Genomic DNA, 11362 nt, shown 5'->3' on the forward strand with positions numbered 1-11362 from the left:
GCACATAGTGATGGAAATGATTGATTTTCTATGCCTGGCTAGTTTTATTTTTCATGATTTTGGTAAAACAAAAAAAGTAAAAGTGTCTAAGTTGTGCTGAAAAATCTGAAGTTACACTCCGAGTTAACCGATTATGGGATGCACACCTTGAGAACCTTCACAAAGCAAATGTGGACGTTCACTGGAGTCTGTCTGGTGCTGTTTGTTGAAGAATTAATCCAGAATCTGGACCCTTAATCTGGATTGGTTGCACAAAGCAGTTGCTGGAAGCTAAACTTCAGCGGCAGGAGCCTGAATTTTCTTTTCTATTTTTTTTTTTTTATTGTTCACGCAGTCTGGAGCAGCATAATTGTCATGCATTGGAAGCAGGGGAGCATGACAGACCTAGATAGACCAGCAGACATGTCATATATGTTCTGTGTGCTGACAGGGGCCTCCATTTGTCCGGGTCGGAGCGGGACGAGCCAGCCTGGCCTTTTGATCAATGTTGTTCTTTTTTATAACTGTCATTCACCATTAACTCCTCACTGTCTGACGACGGTGCTTCCATATTTCTTTTTTAATATCTCCCTCCTTTTTTGTCTTTTTATACCCTTCTTTTTATGTCTCTCCTTTTCATCTCTTTCGTCTTCCTCATACCAATAGACTTTATTTTTTATGGTCTCCATATAGACGCCGCCCGTTAGCATTTACGCTACCTGCTATTTGAACTGTAGTGGTCGTTGAGGCTGTAAAGTCCAACATATTACCCCTTAAATCAAGGTATAAATGATCGAGACATTTTCTATTACGCTAATCATTTGTTCGAGTATTTTCCATATGTGGAATATCTACACGGAATAAAATGATGTCCATTAAAGGAGTTTAAAAAGTTTTGCAAACTAAAATAATAAATATTTGATGTGGATAATATTCTGACGTAAAATTCCAATGACGTATCTCAAGACAATCTTCCTGCTAACCACTAGATTTTAAAAGCATTGGGTTCTGGTTCGGGTCATAATAAGTTAAATATTTGATCAACAATAATGATACAGGGATTATTTCTCCCTCTTTAAGTGTGCTAAGGAGCTGTAATTTTTGAAAATATGGAATTACATGAATGGATGTGTCAGATGTTGAAAAATGCTCGGAAAATGAGAAAGGTGACGGCAAAATTGCGGCCAGGAAGGCAAGTAGACGTGACGATGGAAGCAGCCTTTTAATACACCTAATGTTCTGCCATTAAGACCTATTAGCAAGCTTTTTATCCCACAGGCTCTAAAAGCTCTGAGTGGTCTTGGTTGCCAGCACTCCAGCACTCATGGGTGTTGCGAACTGGGATCGAGCTGAAATTACCATAAAAACCCAAACATGAAAGAAGTAACGCAAACTTCTTACCTCACCTGAAACTTTTCAAACTCATTTCTAATTGCCTGCATCACGTCTCTCACACAGGTATCCCTACTTTTTACCTCTTTATCGGGTGCTAAATTCGCACGTAAAAACCAGAAAGCTCAAAATCAATCAAAAAGCAATTTCTCCGTGCAGTAAAATGTGGTTCAAATGTCCCTCAACGAACGCCGTGGGTGCAATCGCACTGTGAAAATACAATGTCAGCTACTGACGGTTGCGTTAGCGGCAGACTTGTCGAATCTCTGCACTCGACCGTACAGAAACCACAATAAAAACTTGCTGCATTGCACCAGAGCTGCTCTAACTGAGACATAAATCCACCAGTGACGGCCGATACGAGATGTGATTCCAAAGGGAGTTGTGAAACCAGGCCTGTGGCCAGGAGCTACCCGGGACCCTCATACTGAGCAAAGGCAACCTCAGGCCTGAACTCTCTCCTGCCTTCTCAGACGGCTCACCTGGTGAGACTGTTTGTCGCAGAAAGGAAGGTAGAAAAGACGAACTGAAAGGGCTGAGTGGTCTTTTTGAACTTCTGGCATCACGGATCACGGTTAAGCCTCTTAACCATTTTGATCTTCTTGACTGAAGAAGACCCCCCCCCTCCCCGCGGGGATACGAGGATGACCCTGCGGCCTTAATGCTCCATCCTGATGAATGACTACAAAAGAAGAAAGTGCTTCTTCATGGCAAGAGAGGAAGAGTCAACTCAGAATTTTAAAACGTTTACCAAGCAGACTTAGCTGCGTTAGCATCTGTTAGAAATTATCTACTTTGGACCTCAGATTGTGGCTCAGGAGGCATAAAAACTACAAGACTGCTTGGAGTGTAAAGATCTTTGCCCATGTTGCAACATCGAAATGTTTAAACACATTTTCGATAGTCATGGTTCTAAAGTTACATGCTAAACAAGTCTAGGATTTGCTAGGGTGAATCTCTGGTGAACCGACAACTAAATCCACCCATTAGTTTTTGCGTAATCCTGCTTCAATACCAAAATTTGCATTTCTTACACCCCTGGTTTGCTATTTCTTCTCGATTTCCTGGGAAGTAAACAAATATAACCTCGCTTTAGGCATGCAGCGCACCAGATGGAGAGTGGCCCCACACCTGTGGTAACATATGAAACAAACAGATCGAATTACAGTTAGAATATTTAATCAAATCCCACGCTCTGACGGTGGTTCAGCTTTTGAATAAAAAACGACAGGTCCAAACAGATTTTTGTCGGGATAAAAAAAAAAAAATCCACAACAACAACAGTTTTAACATTCTAAAACTGAACTCATCATTGCAATAAAAAACACTTCATCCCCTGCATTTATTTTTCCGACCTTGTGCTACCAAACACAATCTCTTGCCACGGTAATAAAACAAATTGCTTTTGGAATAATGTTTTATTCTTTGGAGTCTTTCTGTGCACTGCCTTTCTTTTCTCGGTTGGACCTGACCTTCAGTCTAACCAAGAACAGACAACAGACACACACACACTTTTTCTTTTGCCACACATGGCGTGGCATCTCGGTCATATTTGTGGAGAGAAGAGAACTCCCAGATCAAATCAAGACAAAATTATTTGGAATTTCAATGGACACAGCAGAAAAAGCAAAAGTAATGGTCCATCCACATGTGTGTGTGTCTGTGTGTGTGTATGTTCACACAGCCAAACACACACAGCTACACACATCATTACAGTGTGGTTCCACCATATGAAGCTATTTCAGTGACAGATCTGCGCTTAGCACTTCTCTGTCATCAGCTCTGTCATATTGCGCGGTTGCTATGACAACCGCGGTGCGATGTCAAGATGAAAGAGGAAGGTAAAAAAGAAGCTTGTCGTCCACGGCACGGTACTATTTTTAAAAGCGACGTGTTTTATTAAGACAAATGGCAAATGTTGTTTAAACAAGTCAACTGTGCTAATATGGGAGTCTAATCTTATCTGATGGGCTAATATGTCCTTAACAAGATGTCCAAGTGCTGTAAAACGCTTTTGACAGTATTATGTTATATCACTGTTGGTATGCACCAATAAAAACCTGCACCAATAAAAACCTGCACTCTGACCTTCTGTGCCTTTTACCCGTCCCGGGTGGCTGTAAAAAAAATGGCTTGATATTGGATCATAAAACAACTGACAAGGCTGCTGCTGCTGGATCTGAAAACAAAGAGTTTTTATAAGGTGAAAGACAAAGTGTAAACCTCAGCATGGGAATGTTCTGGTGGCTTTATTCTAGGAAGAACACGCGTGTCAAGGCTTCGTGACACTCCAACGGGATCGCCAATGGATTTCCATTGGCTGATTTTCATGATTGATGAACTCAACTGACTCCAAAAATGACAATTAAATTGCAGTGAAAGTTCAAATGAGACTATCCCACGAGAAATTAATTATCAATAAACAATTTTTAATCTATTGGACCTGATTGGACATACTTGTCAAGGTCGTGTTCTGCTCCAACATCCAGTCTGGATACACTTCCGATGTTATTTCTGAATTTGCGGTGCTTTTCTGCATGGCGTTCATCTATTTAGCTGTGTCTATCTGCAGGGCGTGTGCTGTCGAACATGGGAGGCCAACCAATAGAAAGTCATCTAATGAGTTGAGCTTCTCTTACCTTCAAAAAATGGGCAAAATAATTTCCAACTAATCAAATTCCTCTAAGTTAAAATCAAGTTCGGAGTACGTTGGTAGGGATTAGGCAAGGAATGTAAAAATTATCCGTACTTGCGCTGACAGATTTGCACAAGAACTCGTCAAAAGGGTATTGTATTTTTAAAAATCGAGACCGTTTGATGGTTGCATAATTTTTAACCTCTGGGGTCGTAACGGTATCGGAGCTTTGTGTGACTTCGAACCATCTGTGTTCAGGCTTTGAACATCACTCTATAATCCCCTCAGTGATGACTTACATGTCAATGCCCAACAGATGGCTGACAATGTTAATTAAAAACAGCTCTTGTGCTAATTTGTGCAGCGCTTCACTCTCTTTTTATTTGAATTCCATCATCATTGTTTACAACATTTCACATGAAATCTGAAAGGATCGGATAAAACATGTCACCGCTAACACGTCATCACGTATGTCGGTAAAAAACCGTTACGATTTCATGGTGGTCATTTTAAAAGTTGTATGTTTCAGGATGAAATGAAACCAATTATTTTGGTCTGCGGTGGGTAATCTCTTCCTCGTAAAGCCATTATTTTCTCTGTTGTATGGCCATCCAGTGGAAAGTAAAAAAATTTATTGGTCACTTTGGGAGAAGATCGGGACCAGCGGGGTCCTACAGGCACTCCCAGCTGATCAAGCGATCAATCATATTTATCTGTGTGTAGATCATTTTGGCGACCACAGAACATGTTGCCTGCAAGTACCTCGCAATATTGTGAGCATTAAAAGGAAAAGCGCAACAACAGGGAACATAAGACCTAGAAGCCCTGCAGCTCAACAGCATATGCAACCAAATAAATAAACTGCGGCGTGGGATAAATTTGATATCGGAGAAATTTCCGGTTGCTTAGATTTGCTCATCTGGTGATGGAGTCTTAACAACCTGCACTATTTGTATGATTTTATCTGTAAGGCTTCGTTAAACTTCAACTTTCAATTTATCTTCAGCTTCCAATTAGATGGATAAAATGGTGCAGTATAACTTCTGAAGACCTCTAGGGGCAGTGTAGCCAAAGTTGGGTTTTTTTGCTGATAAAACCTTTTACCTTGTGCTTTTTTCGTACAACACGCATATGCATACAATAATAATGCAAATGTTCAGAATCCTAATAAGAATGAAAGATAAAGAATAAGAATTCTAAAATGCAAGAAGTTTATTGATAGGAATTCCCTTGCATGTCGTCCAACCAAGACATGATTTGTTAAATTGATACCCCCTGAACAGCTGTATGGATTTACCAAATATGGATCTGTGTCGCTGGAAATTTTCCAAATGACTGTATGTTCTACAGTCTGTTCTTTGTTGAGCATATTGACCGTCAGGCCGACAACTGCCAGTTAGTGAGCAACAGCTGGATCAATAGTTTGTTCTTATTCGAAAACAGGCATCAACACACAAATGTCTTGTAAATAAATAGATGTGACTAAAATGAATGCATTATCCTGTTGGACATGAGATTTCAAGTTCTAATGCCTAACATTTCTATAGCGACAAGCAAAAGCCATTTTTTTTGTTTACAATGACATCACAACTTGTTTTTGTACTTTTTTTTTTGTTCCAGTGCTTTTTCTGCCGTGACTTCAATTAGGATCGGAGGATCGGGGACATAATGGATGCCTCCTTATCATCCAGGCAAGAAGTCGATTGTCCTGCATTAGGATTAGACAAGAAAAGGGGGGCATCGGCAGCTGGAACCAGGAAGTGAGACGCCACGCAACATGACGGGCGCACTTCAAGCCCAGTGGCGTATGACTAATCTTGTGGTCTTTGACCAAACACGCTCTGTCTGCTAAAACGTTTGTCACCGTGTGTGGGGGGCCAGATTAAGGCCACATTAATTCACAACGGGGAAGCCCCTTTTAGCACAAGCCGGGGCACTGATAGATTTCGAAGGGGCTATGCTCCACCGGAGGAGGACCTGCACGCAAAAGGCGGACAAGCGAAATCTACTGCCTCCTCATGAAAATAATTAACGGCATTAACATGAATAATTACCTTTGTGTGTGTAGAATTTCCACTTACCAGAGTCATAAAACAAAAAGAAACCCAAAAGGGGCCATAAGAACATCGCAGTTGATCAATCTCAATGACATCACTGGAATAAATCAATGAAAACCCCTTTGAGTTGCTAAATCTAGACACCCGGACTACTCAGTGACGTACTTCAACATGTTCTTTAGTGGTTTTTCAGGCCCTGAGAGCTTATTTTTTGCACATCTCTGACTTGATTCAATGAAATTCCTTCTCCCATCTGGTTGATGATTTTTCCTTCGAGTTCTACCATAAGATCAGAATATTGTCGGAAAAACCTTCATTCAAACTCAGCCTAAAAATCAGCCTTAAAAATATTCTCTCCCTCTAATACGCAAATGATGGATGGTAAACATTTCTGTATTTGTCCTTTTTAAAGAAATTGAAAGTGGGTTTAAGGTCTGAGCACAATGTGTGTGGGTTGGTTTTTTTTCAGAGCACGGCCCAATGATTGTCCAATCTCAGCTCTTATCTATAAATTGTACAGATGATGTGTCCTTGTGTTTCTCCTGCATTTGGAGTTTAAGGTTAAGTCCTTTTTGTGGAACAGTGTGTGTCTGGGGGTGTGCAACAGGCTGGCCTTGGGGGCCCCCTATAATCCTGTTAAGCACCTGGACAATGGGGGAACAGCTGGCTTAGCCTTCCTTTGCTCTGCAGCTTAGAGTAATGAAACTAAGATGGGACCCGAAAACAGAAAGCGTCGCACAACCTGGGTATCCACTGATCTATTTTCCTGTGCGCTTTATCTATCACCCCCCGTCTGGGTGACGGTGGTACTCTCCCCACCTTGCTGCCCCATCCATTCTCAGGGATAAACACTAGACAGATGTGCAAAGATTGACAAGCCCGTTTAGTCTAGCAGCAGGGGCCGGAAGTCTTTCACTGCAGATTTGCTGTTAGATTTGCACAACGTGGACAGGCCTGGAAACGAGCAACGCTCCAACTACAGTAAATGTGTGCCAACAGAGGATATCTGGATGTCTTTATACCTTACAGTCATACAGTCTCCCCATTGCTCTGTAGCCTTTTTGGTCAGGGTGGAACCTGAGATTGGTGGCAGCCGGTGAAATCCAGTTGGTTCAGATGCTGTGATCAAATACTTGCAAGACTGTGCTTTGTATGCTAACATCTAAAAATGAGAATAACGTGCAAAATTAAAATGAAATGTTTAGCCTCTTGGTTTAGCTTGTTAGCATGACAGAATTAGCTTTAGAGACTCTCACTGAATGAATGTTTCTACCGAATTTCAAGAAGATCCATCCAATAAACTGTTGAGCAATTCTCTCAACCCAAAGTGTCAAACCACTAGAGGCAATGCTGGGGAAAAAGAATCAAGAAATCATCCAAACCAATCAGGAATATCTTTACCAACAATGGTATCAACAAATGGATCATTTCCATTGGTAGAACAAGGTAAGTGTCGAAGTAATCGGTTGGCTTCTTACAAGAGATAAATGTCGTTCTGTGAAACAAAGCGCTTCCACGCCTCATTAGCGCACACAAACTGCCCACGAGTCAAAGGAAAAGCCGCCGAAGGAAATGTGAACCTGTGTTCCAGCGCCTGAGGACAACTCCATCCTTATGGGCTACTTGACCCTCCCCGGGCAACGCGGTGTGAGGTCAGCTGGTCAGACGCCGACCTGGCTGCTTGCTTATTGAGTGAAGAGGCTGTCAGCATCTCATATTCCCTCCGGTCAGACTGTGCGTTGTGGTTAAGTTGCTGTACGCATTGAATAATGAGCAGGGAAGGGGGCGACAGCCTCCGGGCGTCTGGTCTTTTTCGGTTCAAGAACGACTGTGAAATGTCGCCATTAGCTTATCGGAGGCGATTTGTTCACTGGAGCAACGGGAAAGAAAGTGTTAGCGACTGATTGGAAGGCGATTGGACTCGATTTAATGGCTGCCTCGGTTCGTTTGATGCCAACTGTCGTTATTTTACTTTATCGTTATCCCACAGTTTGTCTGTTTTCGTGCTTCACTTTGTCAAGCTGTTACAAGGGAACATTACAAAGATTGGGCATTAAAACACAATCACAAATGAATAATCTTTGCTCAACTGACAACCTGCAAATTCTAAACAGACGGTCCCAGTTTGTGTGTTGTTTTTTTTTAATTTGGCTTTTGTTTCCCTTTCAATTGTGCTCATAATTTGATAATTAAATGTTTTTTTTTGCAGACTTAGTCGTTTCATTTCAACAACAGGGATCAGGAGGTAGTGAATGGAGGAGACAGTCATTACGAGGATTGGATCTAAATGCTAGCCTACTGCAAAGTAATTAGACAATAATGAATAGTTACAATGTAATTACAAGAACAAAAAACAAAAGGACGTTGCTTTTCAATTACCGTCACGTTCCCTCGTTTCCCCCCTCAGCCTTTAGCACCGCGCTATAAGTAGCACGCTAATCGTGTTTGCACCGAGATGAATGGTTCAGAGTGTTAAATAATGTATGGATTATGGCTATTGAGACCGTGTGTGTGTGTGTGTGTGTGTGTGTGTGTGTTTGTCGCCCTCAGGCCCTTCTCACGCCATTGGCTTTGAGGCGCTCGGCTGTTTGTGCCAGCAGAAACGCTTCCATATTGATCTTTTTCTCAAACATGGCAAGACATCTAACAGTCACATGAAAGTCCAACTTTTTAACCGCAGGTGGGTGAAAATTGATTAAATCTCTTTTTTAATCAAAAGCTAAGCCACTAATTGAAGACCAATATCCCAACTTCTTAGTGTTTTTGGTTTTTTTTTGCTGCTTTGGTTGTCGTAAATGCGCCGCGGGCGTCACGGCGGTGTTACACTTATAAAGATTGATAAATGACATGAAGGGCACTCTAAAATCCTCATAAAATCAAAATAAATGATTCACTGATTTTTCCCACGTGCGTTGCTATCTTGTTGAATAATTTCTTTTCGGCATTCAACAGGAAATGGCGTGTATGCACAAATTCTTGAGGAGCCCCTACCTTCAATTCGCCGCTGTCGCTAAATAAGCATCTTAAGGACGGATTCCTGCAGCTTTAATTTGCAGTTTTACCCTCAACTCTGCAAATTATTCAGTTTTAAAGTTTTTACTTTAATGCACAGATGAGGCTGAAACAGTCCAGAGCTCACCTAAGGTTTCTATTTTCAGGGATGAACGTGCCAAGTGGCCAATTTCCTTTCAATCATGTCCATATGGGACATTATGCTAATGCGCCGTTTCCGGCGTCCTTTGAAGTGCAGCTCTTCCCCCCCTGCGGCTAGCTATTTTTGGTTAACCTTTGACTGAGCTGGCAGATCGCACTGAAGGACTTTTGCCATAAAATAAATATGAAATGACCAGTTCAGCCCTCCAAACCCCAAAAAAGTGAACAACTTGTCTAAGGATTCATTGAACATGCAACCCCTACAGATATGACACCACTCCGCCGCTGTGTTGCTACATCAAAGAAGTTCAAGCTGGGATTTTGTTTGCGCACTTTAACTCATATTTCTAATCTGTAATGGTTCAAATCCCACATCTCTTAAAGCTATATGAATCTCTTTGCAGACTTTTATATGACAACCTGAGCCAGACATCTGTCCTGAGTCTGGGTCGCGAATGTAAAAGAAGAGGATGATGAAATGGAGGAGAAATGATGGAAAGAGGGCAATATGAACAATAAAAGTGGCGGTGATGGGCCATAAATGACTCCAGTGATGATGTCACCTACAGCGAGAAGGCCGTGAGTCTTAGGCTGACTTTCGTTTCAGTTGAAAACAGCAGATTATAACAGAAAATCTCCCTGTGTGGGTTTCTGTGTGGGTGTGTCGTTCTAAGAAAACAACAAAAGAACACAAAAACAATCAGAGGACTCTTAACTTCGTTAGGCGATGATGTCACCCCTGAGATGTCACCTTCAGAGGTCAGCGGAGAAAGCGGTGACCTCATCAGAGCGGGGGACGAGAGGAGACCCAAAGAAAGGGTTAAATGTTATCAAGGGGGGGCTGTATCTGGATCTGCTCGGACGCCCTTGACCGAACTGCGATGGTCTTTGTACCTGCATGACTGGCGATAAGAGCGATGACACATCTGCGCTCGGCGCTCATAGTCCTGACAGCGACAGCTATTCATCACGCAGACGGAGTGAAGCCGACTCCTGATTGGACGTCTACCATATGCAGCTCCAGATTTTATGTAGATAGTTGTAAATAAATGATAGACCAGGGACAGCAATATTTAGAAATCATATTGTACAAATAAATTATTATGCATTGAGTACCTTGTATGGCCGAAGGCTCTTCCTGCAGACCATAATACTTCCCTCAGGAAAATGTGTTTTATTTTGATAGACTCATTTCTATTTATGTGGTGACACAAATAAGAAGATATGTGCAGGCGTATCCCTGGGCAGCAAACCAAAGGCTGCTATTAATATTCAACCCCGTCTCCTCCTACAAAGGTGAGCTAATTTGTTTTGCCAATTGCAATTTTCAGGGGAAATTGCTTGTAATCATCAGCAACTCGCTTTCCAGGAAGGGAGGTGCTACAGGTCTCCCCCCTTGGGTGGGAAAAGACTCAGACAAGTTAAAGTTGGACTTAATTAAGTCCAACTTTAAAAAAGCTGCAGGTTTTTTGACGTTAACCGTCGCTGCAGGTGTTGAAACGCCAACAATTTTTGATGATAAATGTAAGAAATGCTTCCTGGTCAAGGCGAATTAGCCTTCATTTGTGGCGTGACAGCTTTGTAATAACATCACTGCTCTTTCAATTTATCTTTACAGCATCTACTGAATCACACTCCTCCCCCCTACACCCCCTCCGTCCCCTCTCAACCCCCCATGGAGAGAGACCAGTTGGCCTGGAAGCTAATTTGAAGCCAATCAATACCGGTCTGTGTTTCTTCCTGTGTGTGTCAGCTCAGTCCGGTACTGTTGTCTAACTAGAGAGACAGAGACTGTCTCTACCCCTCCTGAGTGTTAAAGGCTATCTGACAGGATCCAAATGAGATTGATCTCCACGACAAATCCAGTTGTCGAACGAGTTCAGAGAGAAAAACCCTGTCTGTAACTCGATTTACTGTCGGGGTGGAAATTTTTTAGCCCGTCTGAATCTTTCTCAGGTGAATTTTTCACCTTTCAATCTGACCAGACAGTCTCATCTCCACCTTTCCCTTCGTCTCCGAGCGACGACTCTGAATCGGGATGCTGGATCTTCTCCGGATAAGGAGCATCTCTCTCCTCTTCTTCCTCCACCCCCCCCCCCCCACTTTTTTTCCCCCTCTTAAACAGCCAATGAGGACGCGGGCTGCA

General features: G+C 42.3%; 1 protein-coding gene across 1 annotated transcript in view; it reads right to left on the minus strand.

Moving 5' to 3' along the window:
* The window catches only part of LOC137589047 (glucoside xylosyltransferase 1-like), a 123764-nt gene that overhangs the window by 58730 nt on the left and 53672 nt on the right, over nt 1-11362 (minus strand). The window lies entirely within an intron of this gene.

The sequence above is a fragment of the Antennarius striatus genome, chromosome 22, assembly GCF_040054535.1.
Source record: "Antennarius striatus isolate MH-2024 chromosome 22, ASM4005453v1, whole genome shotgun sequence".
In the NCBI taxonomy this organism is placed as follows: domain Eukaryota; kingdom Metazoa; phylum Chordata; class Actinopteri; order Lophiiformes; family Antennariidae; genus Antennarius; species Antennarius striatus.